The sequence below is a fragment of the Furipterus horrens genome, unplaced genomic scaffold (assembly GCF_987537825.1).
Source record: "Furipterus horrens unplaced genomic scaffold, mFurHor1.1.pri manual_scaffold_2, whole genome shotgun sequence".
NCBI classification, from domain to species: domain Eukaryota; kingdom Metazoa; phylum Chordata; class Mammalia; order Chiroptera; family Furipteridae; genus Furipterus; species Furipterus horrens.
This window is the reverse complement of record NW_028327172.1, coordinates 155,280,830-155,305,147: the sequence shown is the minus strand read 5'-3', so window position 1 is coordinate 155,305,147 and position 24,318 is coordinate 155,280,830. Positions and strand designations below refer to the sequence as shown.

Genomic DNA, 24,318 nt, shown 5'->3' with positions numbered 1-24,318 from the left:
AGTTTCAGTTTTCCACTGCAACCCTTTCCTTAGTTCCTTTTTACTGGGAGGAAGCAAAGTTGCTTTGAGGCCTGTTTAGTGGTGAAAAAGCTGATTTAGGGAGTTGTCTAAAGATAACTGGGTAAGCAAATCTGCCCCAGTGGCCCCTATAATTAGAGGTGAAGTTAAGTCCTAAATCTAAATTCCCTGGTCTGTGACCGTCACACTTGCAACTGCCTGGGAGGCCTGCATTACTGTTCATGGACTGGCACGGCTGTACAAGCAGGGCTTCAGGGTGACCAGGTGGGAACATACCACCCAGGAGCTGTGGGACTCAGGTAAATTTCTCAACCAATCTGTGCCTCATTTTCTTTTTCCGTAAAATGAGGATAAAGAGAGTATCTGCCTCATAGGGTTGTCGTCGAAAACCTTTCATACACACCCAATCAACTAAAGTTAGCTTAGTTCTGCTCAGGGGGAACTTAGTGGGACAATGAGTTGTTTGCTGTTCACAAAATGTGAAGACTGAAGCAGGTGGTGAGCCAGAGACTGTGGGCTCTCGTCCAGATGAGCTTGGCTTCAGACTTGGTTCTGCACCACAAAATGTGTGACCCTGGGCAACATTTTTATCTTCCCTGAGCATGGGTTCCTGAGCTCGGGAGTACTGGACATCTTTAGAGTACTCAGTGGTGTCTGGAATTTAGTCGGCAGGCAATTGTGTGAGTCCCTTCCCTCACCTCTGAGTGGCTGAGGGTTCTACCATATAGTATCTGTGAACAGAAAAGTGGAACAGGTTATAGAATTCATTACAGCCTTATTCCTAGGGAGGCACATCAGCTGGTAACAAGTCTGGTGCCATCTCCCAGTGTAGCCGCTGTGCCCTCAGCAGAGCCCTACTCCCAAGATCACTTCCTGCTTTGTAGGTATTCAGTAAGAATGCTTTAGGACAGCAAGTGCCAAGAGAGCCCAGTCACTAACTGATCTACCCTTCACCACTGACCTTGCAGCCAGTGTCTCCCCTCTCTTCCTCCTCCTCCTCTTCTGCTTCCTCCTAATACTACCATTACTTTGAGATATGGTGCCATGAGGGGGAAATATCTCCTCACATCTGTGTTTCGCATTTTCACTTCCATTTCAGTGATATAGTTTTTTGTCCACTAGGTACTGTAATATGCAGAGAGGGAAATGTTCCTGTGGGTTTCTGAACTTCGTTCACATGCAAGGGAACATACTCAGGCTAGAAACATTTCTGACTTTTGGCAATAATGTTCTTGGCCAAATATTTTCAAATTCTGGCTACATTCTTACTGCATACTTATAGTTGCAAGGATTCAAGGAAGGGTTTAGTGAGCAGGAAGAGTGATTACTTTCAGAGAGAGAGAGGGAGGGAGGGAGAGAGGAAGGAAGGAAGAGTTAAAGAGGGGAATATCACTCCTTCTACCATTCTTGACTTCTTATGGCTAGACTAACAATAGAATTGACACAAGACCAGATTAACAAGGGAAAAATCAATTTAATATGTGCACATATGAGATCATAAGTGATGTTCATAGATATAATCACAGATCACAGTTATTTTATAATTTAAAGAATTAACAGGAAAAAGAAACTTAGGTTTGCGTGCTCACTAATGAAGAATACAAGCAAAGTTTGGGCTTGGGTAGTAGATTAGCAGAGGAGTAATGTGGTTTCTTTTCAGGGACTTTCCAGCCCTGGATTCCTTACCTCCTGTGATTCAGGTGTCTCCCTCAGCACCCCCACTGGAGCAAAGAGGGCACCTCTCACAGGGGAGATTTATTTCCTGTATTCAGGGAGACAAGGAAGGGTCAATGTGCCCTTTTTGCACCAGCTGCTTGTCAGGTAACTTTAATTTGACATAATCAACATACCATTGTGAGATATTTTGGGTGGCCTTCCCCGGGCCTGACAAAGGAAAGAAAGAAGGAAGAGATGAAGGAAGGAGAGAAGATGAGAAAGAATTTTATGTAACATACCATGGCTCAAGTTTTCCTAATCAAAATTAACATTTGGAAAGATATAATGTTAGATTAACCCCAATCTATATAAATAAAGGGGTATCCCTGCGTCTTTGGAAGCCATACTTTGGAAGCCATCCTCACCTCCTACCTACTTTCTCAGTCCCTCACAGGCATGCTTGCTCTCTCAGACTAGAATGGAGATGTTATATCCTCTAGAGTAAGATTTCTTAGAGGAGAGTCTAAAAATTTGGCAGACACTCATGTGAAAGCAAAGAGCTCTATTTGGGACAAAGCTATTCAGTGAAAAGATAATGGAAACTTGGGAAATCTAGTTCCGCTAAATATCTGTGATTCATTCACAGCCAGAGCCTCGGTTCTTTCTTTAAATAAAAAATGAAACAGTGATTTGCTAAAATGATGGTGTCTCTCCATGTTGGTTTCAGATGGCAAAGCTTCACACAGGCCCCTCCTGGGTCTGGGGTGACATTTCTGTCTTCCCCTTGGGACTGGTTTACTGCTGAGTTTTTACTTGCCTTACTCTGCCAGGAACTGGTAAGTCTTTGGGCAAAAGATGCAATAGTTTAGCTTGATTCCTTATATTGGGTGAGTCAGGTGACAAACTGATGATTTACCTCATTAGAAAATGAATCATGAATGTTCTCCACTGTTCAGTCTTGATCTCCTTCTAGTCTTAATAATAGCTAAGATTTATGAACTATTTGGAGTGCTTGCTTTAGTCCAGGCACTGCTCTAAATACATTTCTTGGGTTAAGTCGTGCTAATACTTGTAAATACCACAGGACTTTGGGTCTGGTTTTGTTTGCAGACATTTCTCAAGGGCTGAGAACAGTGCCTGGCAGATAGCTGATGCTCAGTACATATTTGTCAATGAATAAAAATTTCTTATTACATCCCTATGAAGAAGATAGTTTGCATATTAGGAAATTGGAAGCCTGAGAAGCTATGTGACTGTCCTAGGTCATGGGGGTCGGAAGTGGAGGACCTGGTGTAGGGCTGACCCTGGCTGTTTGCTAGAGAGCCCATGGTCTCCGTCACTGTGAGGTGTAGTCTTGCTTCCACTCAGACTTCTCCAGGAACCTAATGATCCAGAAAGGCTGGTCCCTACATAAAAATACCATAGTGCTGGCATATTTCTGCTCTGAGATGCTCTTATTTCTCTCCAATCCATTACTCCCATTCTTCCATTGCTATCCCTACCCTTTCTCTTGATGGCACCTATAAAATTTCATTCATGTCTTAATGCTCAATGGAAACTCTACTTTTCCCCAAGCCCAAACTGCTTGTGCCCTCAGGGATATCTCCTGGCCTCCTATGCCCATGTACGTGTACCACAGCTGCAACACTAACCAAATTCAGTTTTGGTTACCTTTTATATGGATAAAGATTTCTGTGACTTTAATCAGATCACAAACTCCTCAGGGGCAGTGACAATTCTGGATGACTAGCATTGAACTTCTTTCGAGCAATCATCATTCTTTCCCCCAGTGTCTCACCCCCATTATGTGCCATTTTCTTCCTCATCGTTAGGTGAGATCATACCAAAAGTGGCTGGGGATTAATGACAGACTAAATAAAACTAAAAAATAGATTTAGTGTATGAGAGTAATTCAGCACAGTAGTTGAAAATGTGGGATTTTCTCTCAGTTTGCTCAGGTTCTAATTTCAGGAACATTGAGTTGATTATTTATTGCTGTGATAAAAACCCACAAGTTTGGGGGTCCCAAACTTAGTGCTGTAAGGTCACAATAATTATTTTTGTATCTCCAGGTCTCTCACAAGGCTATAGTCAAGATGTCAGTGAGGGCTACCATTATCTGAAGGCTTGACTGGGGCTGGAGGACCAGCTTTCAAGGTGGCTCCCTAACCAGGCTGGCTGCTGATAAGATACCTCAGTTCCTTGGCATGTGGTCTTCTCCACAGCGCTTCTGTCTTAGTCTTTTTGTCAGATGGACCAAACCTGCTACAGTGCTGTTGGATACCAGGAAGCAAGGATTACTGGCACCATTGTGAAGGCTGGCCATCACAGCCACATTTTTGGCTGTGCCGACTTGGGCAGTTTACTTCACAACTTGAAGCCAAAATTCCCTTATCTGTAAAATGGGGACAATTATTGTCACTACATAACCTTATAAAGCTCTTGTGAGAATTAAATGAGTTAACAGGTTAGGGCTTAGATCACTATTCAAATATTAACTATTATTATTAGAAAGTGAAAACTGATCTCAGAGTAAGAGAGTAAACTGACCTGAGGAGTCTAGACCCCCAACCCCACTTGTTTTCTTTTTCACCCCTTCCCTAGCTCTGAGTGCTTATATCTAAGGTAGCAGTGGGTTGAATGTGTTTTCAGCATGAAAATAGTTTCCAAAGCAGATCTTTCACTGTAGGGCAGAACCTGGCTGTTGGTTAGAGAGGCTTTTTGTAGAGAGTTGCAGTTTTACTTTCCTTTTCTTGCTCAGATTTCCTGCCAAACTGTATTGATCAGAGAGGATTTGTCTCAGAGACAAGGCAACTTGGGTCTGTTCAACACCAACACAAGATGAAATGATGTTAATGAGTTGCCCAGAAAAAATGGATGAATGTCAATTACTTAAACTAGGGTCACTTACTGAGGGTCCCTTTGAGAGACAGAAATGGTCAAGATGAAAATATAGTCCTCTGAACAGATGGAAAGTTGATGAAATAGTTTTGGAACATCCAATATATGCTGCCAGACACTATATTAAATCTGGGAAAATAATAGAGCTTCAAAACCAAGACAAATAACAATTCCTGACTTCATGGAGCTTACAGCTATTCCGGTGAGGCAGACTTCAACCAAAAATTACACAAGCATATGTACAGTTGCAATCTCTAAAAAGAGCGGTATAGTGTAGTTTGTGTTTACAAAATGGGTTTGAGTATTTTGAAAGATTGGAAACACTAAAAGAGTACTAGGAGAAATGTGAGTTTTATTTTACACATATTAAGTTTTAAGTATCTCTGAGAGACCAAAGTGGAGTTATCAAGTAGGCAGCTAGATACATGGGTCTGGAGTTCAGAGTAGCTTGTGAGTCATTTGTGCATTTTGTGTGTGACTGGTATGTGAAGCTATTTTCTGGAGGAAGACGCGGCCCTCGAATGGAACTTTGGGGAATTCCAACATTAGATATGTAACAGAGGAACTGAGACAGCAAAGGAACTGTGAAGAGCAGCAAAGGGGTAAGAAGCAGTCAGAAAAGGGAAGCACCTTGAAGCCATGACTGAAAGTAATGCAAGAGGCTGTTGACAATACTGAGTGACCCAGAGGTGTTTTAGTGTGACATGTTTAGAGCAAAACATGGGCACAACAACCTTTGCTGAACCCCTCCTAGAGAAAGAGAGCAGGGTGCACACAGTTAGACACCATATCATGAAAACATGGAAGGGACAAAGTGAGAAAGAGGACAAGAAGAGAGCAAACGGAAAGGAATTTGTTAAAGCTTTCTTCAGAATATAGATTGTTCTTAACCATAAGGGGCTTGAATTAAAATCAAAATAAAGCAAAGCCTGTCCTCATTCCCCCCTTAGTCTGTTCACCATGTTCTATCCACATTGTAGGGGCTGGGGGGTGGGGTGCGGGGACTGGGGATGATATTTTGCTGCTACAGTCAGGAGAGTTGTGTGAATATGACTTAAACCTGGCCCAGCTTAAAGGTTCTTTGTACGTTGGTTGCTAAGCAGGTATTGATACAACCTAATATTCATGTAACTTTTGACCTACTCATCACTATACTCATATACATCACAAACCCTGTGACCAAAATATGGTCACTGTGCCACAAAAACACGTAACAATGATTGCAGTTGTCACTGTAGAATCGTGTCTTTGGGAGAACTGCACAGAATATGATGATTTGCTGCTAACTCAGGAAAGCAATGATTAACCACACCTAAATTTGATTGTTTCTTTGTGGAAACTTAAGCACAAAGGAACATAGACAGACATGCTTGCTCACAGTCAAAGGGTGCCTTGCTTTTCTGATAGATGTGTTCCTAAAATGTGTGGGTTCAACAAACTTTTGTAAACCAAGTAATATATTGTCCTTTGACTCTTCATTCTCATTTCAGAGATAATTTGATTCATAATCAAATGAATCAAATTATCAAACATTTTTGGCTAAAAGTTATTTTCTTTGTTCCTTCTTTCTCCTCTACTGCCCCCACCCAATTTTTTATTTTTATTTTTTGGTCAAGAATTTAATGATCTAAAAACACTTAAAGCCGTTAGAAAGTTACCATAAGGAGAATAATCTTTCACAATATTATTAATTCATGGCTCTGCTGGGGCCCTGAGGTCCAGCATGTGTTTAGAGGATGACATTCTGGAGACAGGCGTCTGAACCAGAGGACCTCTGACTGCAGGCCCAGTGAAGTTTATGACGCAGAATAGAAATGTGACTTCTCATCTAATTTGATTGTGTTCTCTGAAATTTGTCTTTCTAGGCCTGGATTTACTCTGGAATAAAAAAAGAAAAAAAAGGAGAAAATTCTTAAAGACACCCCTCCCCCCATATTATAATCACAAATGTTGGGAGATCTTCAAAGGGAGAGAGAAGAGTCAGGAAGTTGCAAATTTAAATTGAAACTTGAGTCTTAATTCACCATTTCATGTCTTGGCAATGTTGTTGATGTATCAGTGATATATGGGGGGCTTTCCAACCATGGGTGGGAGAGCTACAAATTATGGGTTAGTTTCTTTTCCTTTGTACCCAGAATGGAAAACTGGCCCAGTTGAAAGGCAATTTGCACAGTAGGTGAAATAAAGACAGTTTAAGCTTGGACTCAGTGTGTATGCATACAAAAATTGAATTTTTTTTCAGTGAATTTTCTGAGCATTTTAGACATAATTAAGGAAGCAATATTCAAAAATAAGAGAAATATTTATGTAAGTTCTATTTTCAAATGGAAAGAATATAAAGATATTAGACATGGGGTTCCTATTCACAAGTTGTATCTTGGGGCTCAATCTCTGTGCAACTTTTCCTGCCAAATGAGAGACGTTTTGAGTTATCATGTTGCAAACAGAGGTAGAATAAAAAATAATTTTCAGGGGGGGGCGCTTTACTGCTATTGGGCCCTTTGGATAACGTTCATCAGTTGCTTGAAGAGATCCTCAAACTCTAATTCTGGATGTTTTTTCTTCAATCCCTTAGAGCAGGTTAAAGAGAGCTGAAAATTACTTGACACTTTCAATGAAAGGTGGAGTCTATGTTTCTTCTCCTTGAAGCTGGGGAAACTCAGTAACAACTTTGACAAATAGAATATAGTAGAAATAACATTGTGCCAGTATTCAGGCCCAGGTCTTACAGGCCTGGCAACTTTCTTTCTAGTTCTTTCAGCCCAGAGCTGTCATATCAGACATCTCGCTATTGTAGGAGCATCTATGTAGAGAGGCTGGGACACCATATTAAGAAGGAGAGGGGTCCAGCTGAGCTGAGACTTCCTGACTTTTCTGCCAAAGTGCCGTGCCCATGGATGAACCTATCTTGAACCCTCTATCTTAGCCCTGCTACCACTGAAAACCACCCACTGTCCCTAGTCAATGCTACATGGAACAGAAGAAATACCTAGGTGAGCCCTGCTGAATTTCTGACCCATAAATCGTGTGGCTAAATCAACAATTTTTGTCAAGAAATAGGTCTCTGATAAGAACCTTTGAACCATCCAAAAAAAAAAAAAAAAAATTAAGAAGTTTTCCCATTTCAGAAACTCCTTTCTAAGACACATGACTCATTTATAGCCACCTGCAGATTACAATCTGCAGCACAAATTCCAGGCAGCTTTGCAGCATCTAAATTTGATTAGGTACAGAAAATTCCTATATTAAATTCTTATCTGGTTTTGAAAACTTTCTCATAGATGCCTCAAGAACAGATGCCATTCATTCTTATTGACCTTTGCTCCACTGATTATAATCACATTCCCTGCCAGAAAGTGCAGTAGATTAGAACAAGTCATCATTTTTAATAGGTTATTTCAGGAGCAATATATTAGATTTGTAGAAACTTCATTCCAGAACATCAAGGCAATTTTACTGAGGAAATGTAAGAACTGAGCTCTTCTACCTCTGCACAAACATAAAGGTATTGGATGGCTAAAGTTACTAATTGATTTGATATACATCATACTTAGAGATACTACTCTTCTGTCCAAAATAAATCAATAATTTCAACTCAGTTTTTGCCCTACAGATAGGTGAGTACCTGCTTTTCTGAAATGGTGGGGTAATGGAATGTTCTGGTTATTCAGATATTCAGATATTTTACATAATTGAGAATTCCTATCCATACCATACAGCATTAACCAATTTCCAAGAATTTCAAGTAAGTGAAATATTTTAAAACTTCCACTGAAAATGCTTTTTTCCTCCTCTATAGATTCAGAAGGTGCTTCCCTTTCCACAGTGCCCAAGGGGGCTGTTAGGAACCTGATGTTGTAGATAAAGTGCCAGAAAATGGGAAATCATTTCTTAAGTCTATTCTGTTTCCAGATTCCAGAATCTGGATCTTGTTCCTTGACCATTTCTCTTTTCTTGTTTATAAAACAACTGTGGGATGTTTACACAATGGAATACTACTTAGCCATTTAAAAAAAAAAGAAAATTTTATCCTTTGCGACAGCATGGATGGACCTGGAGAACATTATGCTAAGTGAAATAAGCCAGTCAGAGAAAGACAAATACCATATGATTTTACTCACATGTGGAATCTAATGAACAAACTGAACTAACAGGGAAAATGGAGACAGACTCATTGAGAGCAGGATGACAGTTCTTGGGGGAGTGGGGTTGGGGGTGGGGGGATCAAGTAAAAAGGAAAAAGGACTCATGGATATGGACAACAGTGTGGCGATTGCAGAGGAGGTTATGAGGGAGATAAGTGGTAATGGAAAAAATACAATAAAAAGGAAATCAATAAATTAAATTAAATGGGACTACTACTAAAAGAAAAAAAATCCACTGGCTTGTTTGAACTCTCTTGATGTTCTTATTTAGCGTAAACAAGCATTTCCTATACATAAATACATACCCATTTCCTGGAAATAATGTTTTCTGCTAAACTGGGAATGGTGAAAAGTATTCTTGTGGGAACCTTGTACGAACAGTTTTAAAACTCCTTGGCAGGAGCAAACGTACTCCTGAGAGGTGAGCGTGAAAAACGCGAGGGCGCAGCAGGGAGAGTGCAGGGACAGGAGCGAAGGGCAAAACGACCTTCAATGCGGTGTCTTCCCCGGAGGGCAGCACGTTAGATTGTTTACTGCCATTTACCCAGAGAATCCAGACACTGGCTCTCAAAGAACTCTACCCTCAGTGCGTCTGGCCGGAATTGAGGAGCTGCCAGGGGGACTGTGTCATCTTCGCCATCCCATCGTTTCCCTGTATGGCATTGGAAGCAAAGGCATAGGGAGGGCAGAGCGGCCTGTGTTTCTCCTGCAGGAAGCAGTCTCTCAGGCCAGAGGGAGGCCAGGAAGCAGAGCACAGAGGAGGAGCCTGATCTGAATATTTGCTGTCATCATCCACAATGTAAATCAGCGCGAGAGGCAATGGGGGTGGATCGCTGGGTTCATGGGGTCAGGTGAATCTGATCCCTCCAGTCCTGCCCAGACAGACTATGCTCTTTCTCCCTACTGGCGGTGGTGCTGGGTGAGAGAAATCTCACAGAGCCTATTGGCCTCGGGCACCAGCCCCAGGCAGGCCATTTCCCAATGTGTCCCTGTGCTCACATTGCAGACATTTCATCCACAGCCTGTTCCTGGCAACCAGAATAGTCAGCATTTAGGTTTCTTTACTGAAGTTTTGGAGAGTTAATCTCCATGATTGGTGGAAGTAGCCCCAAATTTCTATCCAAGCTGCCACTCTATCTGCTAACTGGCTTTGAAACACTTAGAATCTTGATGTCAGTTCCTTTTCATGGATATATATTTTATGTAGGAAAAAATAATTATCAAGCTAAAATCTTGCATCTTTCAAGCATCTGTGAATAGGAAGCTTCACAACTGTGTTACTGGGGAGACCACAGTTAGGGGACTTCCTCCCCCTCCTTGGTTCTTGCCTTGCTCGCAAGAGAAGAATTCAGCCAAGAGACAGATACGTGTAGTGGAAATGAGATAACAAGTTTATTTATGAAATATACGTTAGCATGAGACTATAGGCAGGCACCCAGCTGGTCTGAATGCCCCACATATAGAGAAAATACAGTTGTTAGTAAGTTTGTTAGTAAATTTGTTCTATATATTTGAGCCCAAAGCTGCAAGCAGGAACCCAGCTAACGTGAGTGCACCAACTACTGGGGTTCTATATACTTTAGTCAGTGTCTAAGTTCTCCCTCCTTTCCCTTCCAGACCTTGTGACAGTTACAAAGGTTTTCTTTCCGAGCTAGTACAGATGATATACACAGAATTTCAAGGGATCCCCTCTTCCTGTGCTATCGTAGTTTTGCTTGCGATGTTTGGAATGCCTGGCAATCTTACTGGACCAGGCTCAGGTCTGCTGAATCAGCGGGTGAAACATGTCTCCTTTTTGTTTCTAGCCTCCTGCTTTAAGTTTTTCATTAGACTGTACTGGGCAGGGGCCCTGCCACTCATTGCTGGCTGCTACCTAACAACTGTATGATTGGAGGGTGAATGAATGACTGTGTGAATGGATGATAAATGAATGACTGTGTGGATGGAGGGTAAATGAATGAATGAATGGCTATTCTGTTTGCTGGATCATTGATGTCAGTTTCCTACTGTGAACCCACAACAACTGCCAGTGGGGGAAGTTAGGCTATATATGAGTGAATGAATTGGTAAGTATCATGTTCTTTATGTCTACCTGATGATTGAGTTAATTGAGTCAATTAGATCTAAAGTCAATGGATTTTCCAAGTCTGAACTTTCTGAACATGTGAAGGCTTTTTGGGTGGTCAGGCACACATTTTTATTCAATAATGCATTGCTAATTTGTCAAATATTGATTGAAAAATCCACTATCTGCCTGGCTGTGCCCTGAAGCTGAAACTTAAGCATGAATGTAGACAGACATGGTCCCTGTCTGAATGGAACTTTTACCAGCAGGAAAAGTCATGATAGACACATCGTTATACAAATTGTTAATTACCTTGTGACAAGTGTGGTAATGAAAATGTGCAGGGTCCAATGAGAGCATAAAATAGAAAATCTAACCTGGGAGGCTGGTAGATAATGTTACACTTCCTGTAAAAGAAATAATTGAAGTAGATAGGAGTTAGCTAGGGCAGAGGAAAGGTGTTCTAGGCAGAGGAACAGCTGTGGGAAGGCCCTGGAGGTAGGTGGAGCTTGGCACAATGCAGTAAGCTAACAAGCCAGTGGGGTGGAGAGCTGGACTGAGATAACCAAGGGCCTTACAGAATGTTTTAAAGATTTGGAATTTTATGCTAATGACATTGGGGAGCCACTAAAGGATTTAAGTGGTGATGTGACGTAATCAGATAGGGATTTTCAACAGATTATTTGGCTGTTCTGCAGAGAATGGACTGGAAGCAACAAGAATAGACACAGAACAGTTAGGAGGTGACTGCAGAATCCAGGAGAGGTACTGGTGGTCTTGCATGAGTGCTGGAGGTTGGGGACAGGAAAGGAACTGCGATAGCCCCTTCCCTCTGCCCTTGGCCCTGCTCACTATACAGCTCACCACTGGCTTTTGAAGTGGAATCTGATCATCACAGAATAAGGGCAGGAAGGGAAAATCATCAAAAGTCCAGTCATTCAACAAATGCATATTGCTCACCATATCAGGCACTGTTTATAGCACTTGGGGGTACAGACTGCACCAAATGAACAACCAACTGACATTCTAAAGGGCAAGCAGCCTTAAAGGCCAGATTCCTCCAATTTCTTTAACCGCAAACACTTCCCTGTGTTGTGTTATGTACTGCATGGAGGCACTAATGTAATCTTTACAACTTTTCCTACATTTCCTTTATTCATCATTTTCCTTTTTCTCTCCTCTTCTGTTATATAGTCTGAAGATATAGTATCAATTTTATTCCAATTTTCTTTTAAAATTTAATTTTTCTTTACCATTTAGTCCTGTTATACGCCCCTCCCCCCAGCAATCATCACACTGTTGTCCATGTCCATGAATACCTTTTCCCTTTTGCTCAATCCCTCCACCCCCTGACCTCCCCCCTCAACTAGCTGTCATCTTGCTCTCCATCTGTGAGTCTGTCCCCATTTTCCTTGTTAGTTCAGTTTGTTCATTAGATTCCACATAAAAATGAAATCATACAGTATTTGTCTTTCTCTGACTGGCTTATTTCACTTAGCATAATGTTCTCCAGGTCCATTCATACTGTTGCAAGGGTATAATTTTCTTCCTTTTTTATGGCTGACTAGTATTCCATTGTGTAAATGTCCCATAGTTGTTTTATAAACAACAAAAGAGAAATAGCTCTTTCATAAGTCAGATCTGCTTGATCACTTATTAAGGAGGGTGGAGCCATCTTTTTATCACTTGCATTTCTCCTTGAATCTCTTTGGCCCCCATCCTAATGAAGATCTGAGACACAGAAATTCCCATGTCCAAAGACAGAAAGACAAAACATACCTGCAATAATTTGGAGAAGCCATACTCATCACTGTGATGAGAGACTGTTCACAGGCTAGAAGGCTTGAAGTCCTATGCCTTCAGAGAGAAGCATTTTTAATGCAGAGATCTCTGTGAAACAATGCAGGTCACAGCTGAGCTCCACCTCCACCAAGAAAGATACAAGAGGAAATGGGCTCAGTGGCCGTTCGGTGGATATGTGTCAAACATAAATAGGCAGTTAAAGCAAAGCTAGTGTGCAGAGGAAAGAATCTGACAGTTCACCCAGGTCCCAGGACATAAGCCCAGGAATTTGTTTTTTAATTGTATCCTGAATACTATGTGTCTCTTGAAATGACAATAATGTCATTTTGGTGCAGAAAACTGTGACTGTTCTGTGTACTGCTGACAATTTCAGTTGCTGGGCCATTATTCCTCTCAGTCCGAAAGCCCAGGTTATCCCATGTGCTTCTGGAAGCAGGTACAAGAGGATGCACCAGAGCAGGGGCAGGTGGTAGTAGATGCTACTGCTGAGGGTGGGGGAGGTGGTGTAGCAGATATGGGCATGTTGATGGAAGGGAAGGCCTCTGGCTCTCTGAAGCTGGTTAGAGAAATGGTAATTTATAAGGCTTGAATAACATATTCTCTTCCCCAATCTCGTTTCAGAGGATTATAATCTTAAGTATGAAAATGATGAAACCAAATTATTTTTAAGGAACTCTTCCAAACCTCAGATACAAAGAGAATCAATTAAAGGGAGGAGCTTATTTTTGAGAAAGGATATGAGAATTTCAGGGCTGGCTTCAGGTTTACACTACTTCCTGTCATTCACATTTCAGAGAGGGGTGTGTGTGTGCGTGTGTGTGTATGTGTGTAAGGGGAGGCTTTGCAAAGCTGGTTGTTCATTTCACAAGAGTCGTCTTAATTAATTTTATGATAGAAGTGAGAGAATTACTTAATGTGTATGTGACCATTTAATCTCCTTTCTTTTTTAAAAAAATTTTATTGAATTATTGGGGTGACATTGGTTAATAAAATTATATAGGTTTCAAGTCTCCTGTCACCATTTATCCCCCCTTTATCCTCTCCTACCTCCCCTTAACCCCTTTCCCTCTGGTAATCACCATACTGTTGTCTGCATCTACGAGTTTGTCTCTTTTTTGTTTGTTTACTTTTTTGCTTAATCCCTTTAACATTTTCTCCCAGCTTCCCAACCCCCCGACCCCCTAACAGCTCTCAGTTTGTCTTCTGTATCTATGAGCCTGTTGCTATATTGTCTGTTTGTTTATTTGGTTCATTAGATTCCACTCTCCACTTCTTTCTTGAGGATTAAAGGAAGAGGCTTATTCTTAGAAGCTTAGTGACCAGGGATGGTGTCTCTACGTGGTAACACCACTTCCCCCTTCTACAATCCCCACAGAGGCTTGTCTCTCTAATAATGAAGAAATTAAGTCTCAAAAATTAGCGTATTCAACCTTTTATTTTTATTTTCTCACCTAAAAGAGAACTTGGAAGATCTTGTTAGTCCTAATTCTCCTTGACTGTGACATTAGAGTTTAAGAAAATAATAACAAGAAGTTTGATTTTTAGAGTAAGTTACCATTGCTGACAGAAATCAAATTTATAACACCAGGAAAGTCTGTTTTTAATTCCTGCCATTTTCCTGGGATAGTGTTTGGCTTGGTCAATAAAACTGATCTCTCACTTCTGGAATTAGATTGCATTCCCAAGCTGAAACGTGCCTGTATTTAATTTGGATATGCTGGGTCGGTGCTGTCCAAATGGGACTTCACTGAGGTGCTGCGGTAGTAGCTGAGGAACATTTTAGCTTGAAACGGGTCTCCTAAGACTCAAGGATATTAAACCATTGCTTTTCAGAAGTTGAGTCTGATTGTGCATGTGCCAGAGGGAGAGAGGGGGCAGTAGTGGGGGATATGGTGTTTTATAAAAAGTCATAAAAATAGAATTATATTTAGTCAGGCAATCCTCTCTTTGCTTACATATCTAAGAAATAAGTCGGAAACTTAGCAAAGAATCAGCATGATTACTGATACTGAACGGCTTCAAAATGTCTCCTCCCTCTTAGTTTCTTTTTCTGCCAGTTGGAGACAAGGGGATTTGTGTTCTGAGGTGGCTATTTCTAGAGGACTCAACTACTTGGTGTGAATTAATACAATTCATTATGGACAGAGCTAAAAATAAAAGTCAGGTGACCATCTCCAAAAATGGTAAAAACACATTTGATAAAACTTATCAACAATCTATGTTAAAATATTAGAATTAGAAAGATTTCTTAACATGACATGATAAAATATATGTAACTCAACTGAAAGCCCACATCTTACTTAGTGAGGAAACACTAAAGGCTTATTCACTAAGTCAGGAAAAAGACAAGAATAGCATTACTCACTGTTACTATTTAACCCTGTACTGGAGGTATTAACTAGTGTGATTAAACAAGAGAAAATAATTAAGGGGATAAGAATTGAAAAGGAAGAGATAAAAATATCCCATCCCTCTTTAGAGATGATATGCTTATATATCTGGAAACACCAAAAGAATCAATGGAAAAATCTACCCTACATTTAAATTTTAGTATAGAGACAGAATATAAAATTCACCTATAGAAAAAAAAAATCACACACACACACACACACACACACACACACACACACTCACTCATAAACTTCCTAGTAAGGAAAAATAGTGGATGATAAAACGTATTTAAAGTAGCAAAAATACAAAACGCCTAGGCTAAAACTGAATAAGAAATTGGCAAAGTACATGAGGAAAACTATAAAACACTATTAAAAGCTACGAATGCAAATTTAAATAAATAAGACACACCATGTTTGTGCATAACAAGATCTAGTAGACAGATGTCAATTCTCCCTATGTCAATTTATGTGTTTAATGCCATCCAAAGAAAACTGTGTCTTTTTTCCAGAGCCAGAACAATTGATTTTAAAGCCCACTTAGAAGGATAAACAAACAAGAAAAAAAAAAGAAGAGGAGTGTGGGGAGTAGTCCTACAAGATATTAAAAAATTTTTAAAGCCTCTATAATCATAAACAGTCAGTATGGGTGTATCAATAGACAGACAAATAAAACCAGATAGAAAAGCCAGAAGTAGATACAAGAGCATATAAAAATTTAGTATGTGTTAAAGGAAAAATGTCAACAGTAGAGGGAAAGAAGAACTTTTTTTAACACTAGATAACTGGATAGTTATATAGGAAAATATAAACTTAAATCTTTCTTCACACCATATAGTAGAATAAAATTCAAATGGCTCAAATATTTAAATGTAAAAAGTAAACCATGTGAGTACTAGAATAAATATGAGTGAAGTCCTTATTATGTAGAGTTAGGAAAATCTTCCTAACTATACTCAAGATCAAGCAACAATAAGAAAGAAGATAAGCAGAATAGCAGTCAATAGGGGGGAGGGGAGAGGGAGAGAAGGGGGATAAGTAAGGGAAGGGATTAGTCAAAGAACCCATATAAAAGACTCATGGACATGGACAACGGGGAGGGATATGATTGCGGGAGAGGGGGTGGGTTGGGTGGGGGAGAGAAATTAGGGGAAAAGGGGACAACTGTAATTGAAAAACCAAAATAAAAAAAATAAAAAAATAAAAAGAAGATAAATAAAATTGGCCACATTAAAAAATATTAAAATAAAAAACTGTTGTGCAGCAAAAACCAAATAAGCAAAATAGCAACAACAAAAACAAAACTCTAGTAAAGAAGACAAAAGACTAAACAGGAAAAATATTTGCAACTTACATTATAAAAAGTGTTAATATTCTTAATATATAAAGAATTTCTAAAAATTTATAAGAACACCAATAACCCAAATAAAAATGTGATGAAAAACATAAACAATTTATTGAAAAAGAAATAAAAATTATCCTTAAAACATAAGAGATACCTAACCTTGATCAGAATAAAGGAAATACAAATAAAATTATACAGAAATAACACTTTTACCTACCAGACTGGGAGAACTCCAAAAGTATTTCAACATATATATTCTATTGGCAAGACTGGGGAAATAGACACTTTATAATTGCTGGTGGGAAAACAAATAACACAATCTTTATGGAGGAAAATTAGTAATATATTTAAAAATTATGCATTTATCCTTTGACTTAACAACCCATTTCTAGATATCTGTTCCAAAAATACACAGGTAAATATATGAAATGACATTTATATTCATTGTGAGACAATCTGAAATATCCAATGATTAGAAATATCCACTGTCCATCAATAGGAGACTTGATTAAACTATGGTACATCCTTAAAATGGAGTACCAGGTAGCCATTAAAAGGACAAAGGAAGATTTCTGAATATTGCCATTAAGTGATCTGTAGAAGATGTTGCTAAGTAGAAAAAAATGGTGAAGTAGAATGTGTATAGTATGCTACTTTTGTGTAAGTAAAGTTGGTAAATGTAGATATAAATATATGTTTTCTTATTAAATTAGGTTTCTGGACCCAGTTTGCACATGTGTGTTTCTGTATAGGGGCTTGTTCCTCACAAAACATCATGCAAAACTTGAAATTGAAAGATAAGGTAAGAAAAAGCTTCTTGACAATGATTTTTTATAGTACCCCAAAGGCAAAAATTATAAAAATAAACACAGACAAACGGGATTGCAACTATTTAAAAAGCTTCTGCACAGAAAAAGTAATAATCAACAAAGTGAGGAGACAACCTATGGAATGGGAAAAAGTATTTGCAAACTATATGTCTGATAAGGGGTTAATATCCAAAATATATAAGAATCTCAGATAGGCCATAACAACAACAACAAGAAAAACCTGAATTTAAAAATGGGCAAAGAACCTGAATAGATATTTCTCAAAAGAAGACATAGAAATGTCCAACAGGTATTTGAAAAGCTGCTTAACATCACTAATCATCAGGAAAATGCAAGTGAAAACCACTGTGAGATATCAGCTCATATTTGTTAAGATGGCTATTTCCAAAAAGACAAAAGATAAGTCCTGAATAAAAGGGAACCTTGTACATTGTTGGCGGGAATGTAACTAGGTAGAGCCATTACAGAAAACAGTATGAAGGTTTCCCCAAAATTAAAAATAGAATTACCATATGATTCAACAATTCCACTTTTATGAAATTAGTAAGATTTCTGCACTCTCATATTCGTTGCAACATTATTTACAATAGCCAATACATAGAAACAACCTAAATGTAGATAGATGAATGAATAAATGACTAATTGAAATAAACCAAACAAAGAAAGACAAATACAACATGATTTCACTTATATGTAGAATCTAAAAAAGCAAATTTATAGACTCAGTAGGCACAAGGGTGGTTACCAGGGGTGAGGGGTGGAGGAAATTGGTAAATGTAAGTAAAAGGGTATAAAGTTTCATTTATGCAGGATGAATAAATTTTGGAGGTCTAATGTACAGCATGGGAACTATAGTTAATGCATTATTGTATATTTGAAATTTGCTAAGAGAGTAAATATTAACTATACTCACCAAAAAAGTAACTACATGAGATGATGAACATTTTAGTTATCTTGATTGTGGTCATCAGTGTGTTATTGTCACATGTATGTATATCAAAACACATTGTACACCTCAAGTATATATAGCATTTAGATACAATTTTTATTTGTCATTTATACTTCAATAAAACTGGGAAAATATAGCAAGTTGGCATAACCACATTTCAAGAGACTTAAAATACAATAGTTGATCATGTATTTCAAGTTGGAAAAGTCCAAAGAGTAAAAACAAACCACAAAGAAATCTTAAACTATAACCAGTAGTCTTATGTTAGAGTTATCATCTGTATTATTATATTTAAACTACTACAAATTGTTTCAAAATATGACATTACATTGTAGGATAATGGAGATGAGTCATTTTATTAGTATTCTTAGACACAAAGATTTTCAGCTAACTTGAAAGGACTGCAAATGCAAGAATAGCCCAGTAACAATGAGCACCACTTGAGCTCAGATTGTGAACTCTAAAAACCATTTCTTCCTAGGAGGAGAAAAGATCAATTCTTAGTCTGGGTAGAAAATGTACCATTTGAAACTCATGCATCTTATGTTATTTATCAATAACATAAATTCCAGTCTACTGGAATCTTGTCAAAAAGGAAAAAAGACATAGAATCTAACTTGAAGGGTCTATCACTGGCCAAAACTTGCAAAGTTTTAGCTAAAAAATGGATAACTATAAAGAACTGAAACACATCAAATATTTAGAAATCTGTGCGTCATAATAATACTCTAAGAAGAAAGCTCATTGTTTACTTTTGGGGGTTGTTAGGACATCAAATCATTATTCTTAAATTTAATATAAGACAACATTAAGTATTTAGCTGTCTTTTCCTATAAGGACAATCTTTCAAAGTAACCAAATAGTTTATGGAAGAATTTTCTTCTTCTTCTTTTTTTTAAAAATTAATTTTAGAGAGAAAAGGAGAGAGATAGAGAGAAAGAAACATCAATTTGTTGTTCCATTCATTCATGCATTCATTGGTTGCTTCCTATATGTGTTCTGACCAGGGACTGAACCCATAACCTTGGAGCATCAGGATGACTCTCCAAATAACTGAGCTACTTGGTCAGGGATTGTTTTATTTTTTAATTTTAAATTATTTTTATTTTTTAATCAGTTGACATGCATTATTATATCAGTTTCAGGTGTACACCCAGCAATTAGACATTACATAGCTCACTAAGTGGTCATCCCAATAAATCTTGCCCCCATGTGACACCATATATAGTTATTAGACTATTAGTGGCTATATTCACAATGCTGTACTTTACATCCCATGACTATTCTTTTTTTTCCCAGCTTTTCTTTATTGATTATATTGTTACAATAGTTCCAATTTTCTCCCCTTCACTCCACTCCCAAGACTATTCTTTAACAACCAATTTGTACATCCCAATTCCTTCCCTTTTCTCACCCATCCTCTAAACACTCTCCCATCAGGCAATTGTCAAATGTTCTCTGTATCTATGAATCTGTTTCTGCTCTACTTGCTTGTTTATATTGTTTTTTAGATTTAATTTTTGTATGGTATTCAATATGTATTTATTGCCATTTCCTTGTTCATATTTTTTATCTTTCTTCCTTCTTCTCCTTAAAAAAGACCCTTTAACATTTCATATAATACTGGTTTGGTGGTGATGTACTCCTTTAGCTTTTCCTTGTCTGGGAAGCTCTTTATCTGTCCTTCAATTCTAAATGATAGCCTTTCTGAGTAGAGTAATCTTGGTTGCAGGTCCTTGCTTTTCATCACTTTGCAAATTTCTTGCCAAACCCTTCTAGCCTGCAAAGTCTCTTTTGACAAGTCAACTGACAGTCTTATGGGAGCTCCCTTGTAGGTAACTAACTTCTTTCCTTTTGCTGCTTTTAAGATTCTCTCTTTGTATTTAACTTTGGCATTTTTATGTGATGTGTCTTGGTGTGGCCTTTTTGGGTTCATCTTGTTTGGTACTCTCTATGGTTTCTAGAATTGTATGTTTATCTCCTTTACCAGCTTAGGGAAGTTTTCTGTCATTATTTTTTTAAACAGGTTTGGAATTGTTTGCTCTTTCCTCCTTCCAGTACCCCCAGGATGTGAATGTTCATACACCTGAAGTTTTCCCAGAGGCCCTCATTTTTCTTCATTCTTTTTTTCTTTTTGCTGTTCTGCTGGGTATCTTTGCTTCCATATATTCCAAATTGCTGATTTGATTATTGCTTTCATCTGGTTTACTGTTGATTCCCTATAAATTATTCTTTATTTTAGTTAGTGTACTCTTTATTTCCTACTGGTCCATTTTTGTGCTGTGAAGATTCCTATAACCAGTGTTTGAATTCTGTATCCAGTAGGAACCTTGTCTCCATTTTTTTAACTTATTTTTATGGCGTTTAGTTGTGTTTTTTTTTTTTTTTTTGGACATATTTCTTTGTATCCTCATTTTGGAAGCTGCTACAACTCCCAGGCTTGGTGGAGTGGCCTAACATAGTAAATGTTCTGAAGGATCCAGTGGCACAGCCTCCCTGATCACCCAAGCTGAGCATTCAATGTGTGCTCTGCCTCCATGTGGGCTGTGGACATTCTCTTCTTGTAGCTGAGCCTTGATTGCTGTTGGCATGTCAATAGGAGAGATCCATTCCCAACCTAATCAGCTGCTAGGACTGGCTACAACCACTGACCACTGACCTCTAACCACCTTGGAGGATCAGCTGTGCAGGAACCCACCTAATAGAGCAGAGGCCCTTCAGCAGGTAACTGGTGCACCTTGAGTGTGCTGCTTGTAGAGGTAGTTGGATGGTGATGCTTCAACGTGGTCTGGAGCTATCTGCTGGGTTCACTGGCTCTGGGGCCTCCTGGAAGGTGCAGGCTGCAGTCAGTCACCACCTTTGTCTTGCCCAGAACCACCCAGCATGAGCTACAAAGTGATCTGCAAATGGTTGCTACTTGTGCTGGGCTTAGAGGGGAGTGCTTATCAAAGGAAAAATGGTTTCTGCCAGCAGTTCTGTCTGGGAGAAAGCTGTCCCTCAGCTCTCACTTTAATACCAGAAAATTCAATTCCTCCTTTTACATCTCTACTGCTTTACAAGATGCTGCCCCAGTGCTGGAGCTCAGAGGGAGTGAGATGGTATTAGTCCATGTGCAGGCCCCTTAAGAAGAACTGCCTGGGACTCCAGTAGCCCCTGATCTCATTTAGCTGCAATCCCTCTGGTTTTTATAGCCAGAAGTTATGGGGAATTCTCTTCCTGGTACTGTAATTCTGAAATGGGGAGCCTAGTGTGGTGCTGGGACCCCTTGCTCCTCAGCAGGGACCTCCACAGATGAGATATCTATCCCCATTTTTATCTGCCACATGTGGGTGCGGGACCAGCTAATTTCTCATCTCCGCCTCTCCTATCAGTCTTGATGTGGCTTTTTCTTTAATTTCCTTGTTGTAGCACTTCCCTTCAGCCGACTTTAGGTAGTTGTGAATGATCATTGTTCTGTAGTTTAGTTGTAATTCTGATGTTGCTGTGGGAATACCACATTTATCTGCATTGCCACGTTTCCCAGAAGTCCAAGGATTTTTTTCTTCAGAGAATTATTGTGAATAAATGCAGAAAGACTGATAGAATCAGAAAAAATTACTAACAAATTAGTGATAGCATTAGAAAAATTACGACTCTAAGAGGAACCAGGAAAATTTGAACATAACTGATTATTAAGGAAGTGTGGTCAATTTTGTGGGGTAAGTAAGATAATGGTGTTATAATTATATTTTTAAGGTTTTGCCTGTTAGGGTCATATACAGAAATGTTTTGGGAATGATCTAATACTTGGGATTTAATTTAGAACATGCCAACATAAAAGTTGTGGGGGTGGGCAATAAAGCAAGTAGGACAGAATATGGATACATATTGAAACTAGGTGATAGGTACACAGGAATTCATCACATCATTTCCTCCGTTTTTCTCTCTTGATGTTTGTTGTATTTGAACATTTTCATATAAAAGTGTTAAAAAGAATCTTGGTGTTAAAAAGGGCCATTATGAAAACACCAAGTAACAGTTTAAGTGAAACTTACATAGTGAGAATAAAGAATTTATATCCTTAAGAAAGGGAAAGACTGATTGTTCTTTGGCCATGGTCCAAGCTATGAATAAGTAACCTCCAAAATTGATCTTAAACACTTCCCAATCAATCAGTGACAACTTCCCTTAGGTACTTCTGAAAGTGAGCTAATCAGAACAGTCTCCATTCATCAACAAGCCTTTCATGTCCGAAGACCAATCAATACCCAAACACTTGAACTTCCAAAAGTCTCCTAATCCTTGAACTCCATGTTTTCCAAAACCCTAGATAAGATCATGAGTTTGCTTTGTCCAGTGGGACTGTAACTTATAAGTACTCCCTAGCAACAAGTTTAGGTGTTTGTTTTACATGAGTGGTGACTTCCTCTTTTACAAAAAGAAATCACAAACTTTTAAAATAATATTTTTCAAAACAATTTTTGAAAGTCTGCTAAAATCAGCAAGACTAAAGTTTGGGAACTTGAACCTATATTTTTAATCAGCTCAAGTTGCACTGGCCTTTGAAGTCCAGTTCTAGATGAAGCTCGTCCATTTAATATGAACTCCCATCTCCTTCTTTCCTGAGCAAGAAGAATCAACCCAATTAATAAAACACGGGATTATTAAAGAAGTTGGGGAAAAGAGGGACAGAGCAAAGTGATGTTTTATAAGATACTCTGTAAGTGTGATTTGTCCCCTTCTATCCTGAAACACACTGCTTATCAGTAAATGTTTTCAAAGGTGTACTTGCTTTTATGTTTTTAAATAGATTACAATATGCTTGTCATAAAATGAAAAAAGGCTTAACCCATTCGTTTAAAATGTTCATTCCACCTCTAATATCTACACCGAGTGAATAACAATATCATCTCCTAAACTACGTTATGTGATGTGTGACTGTTCCTGAGTGAGATCTATAGTTTACAGAAGTGCATGCACTAATGTTTAGATACCAAAGGAATTATTCTCTGATCTCTGATAAGTATTACTTTTCATTTAAGACCCCAAAGGAGAAGATAATATATTAAAAAAAAAACCTGATTTGAACAATTTATAGGATTAATTTATTCAGGATATAAGTTATAAAAGTGCCTTTTAACTCCTTTTATCAAAGTTATCATTAGTATATTTATTCAAAAATCAATATCATTTGTGTTTTATTAAACCATAAAGTTTTGGTATGGTAAATTACAGAGTTATTTAGGAATGTCATATAAGCACAGGACTGCTGCTATTCTTTGTAAACTAAGAAATGACTTAATAGATTTCTCTGGTGACTGTGATTCAGTTGTTTTTAGTCTATCAAACTGATATAAAAACTTACCATCATCTTGAAATGATCAAATATTAAATACTCATATATACATAATTTGAGCAGACCCAGAAAAGTCAAACCCTTTGTAAATGAATTCAATTTAAGAGAAACAATATTTGGGGAACTGAGCCTCAATATCTTTGAAAGCCGATAAGGTATTCAATGCTTTCTTCTGTGGTCTAAATTTTAATAGTTTCCACATGGGTAACTTTTCAAGTAATTTATCAATGTGCCATAGTACTATTCCTTTTTGTTTTTAAGTTGTGAAGTTCTCATAATTTGTTGAGTGATAGGTAGAGAATTTTAGTATCAATTAGAATTTGGTAATAAGTATGAGTATGGTATAGGTACTGAGACAAAAGAACCAAACAAATGTTCCAAAAGACTATTTTAGGAGTGTCATAGTGATAAGGAAAGGCCATTTTAAAACTGAGTTCCTATGCTGGCTTTAGGGGCCAAGAATCTGCAGAAGTCTGTACATTTTTGGAAAGAGAATCTTTAGCCTATCAGATTTTCGAAGTCGTCCTTGACAGTGCAATTCAATTAAAGTAAAGTAGGATGAGTATACAAGGCCGACCTTCTGATGGGATCTAAATATTTCAGCCAGCTATCTGGATATTTTGTCTGCACAAATCAAATCAACCACTATTTGATAACTGAACAAAATTTTCTACTTTTATTTGAATTTATCAACCACTTTTATTATTAACCTCATTTTCTAGATGAAGAAGATGAAGAAACTGAAGCTTAGAATTGTTAACTATTTCTGCAAGGTGGAGCTGGGATCCCAGTTTAGGCAATCTGATTCCAGAGCGCACTCCTTAACCACTGATTCCACATGTCCCGAGAATGCTTAACTTCAAGATTTAATTCATGAAATC

General features: G+C 38.3%; 1 long non-coding RNA gene across 1 annotated transcript; it reads left to right on the top strand.

Moving 5' to 3' along the window:
• The first annotated feature begins 204 nt into the window (after positions 1–204).
• On the top strand, positions 205–24,318 carry LOC150019769 (uncharacterized). The gene is made up of 3 exons (XR_016509296.1): positions 205–317; positions 17,037–17,125; positions 24,160–24,318. It is a non-coding gene; the product is annotated as an uncharacterized LOC150019769 (long non-coding RNA).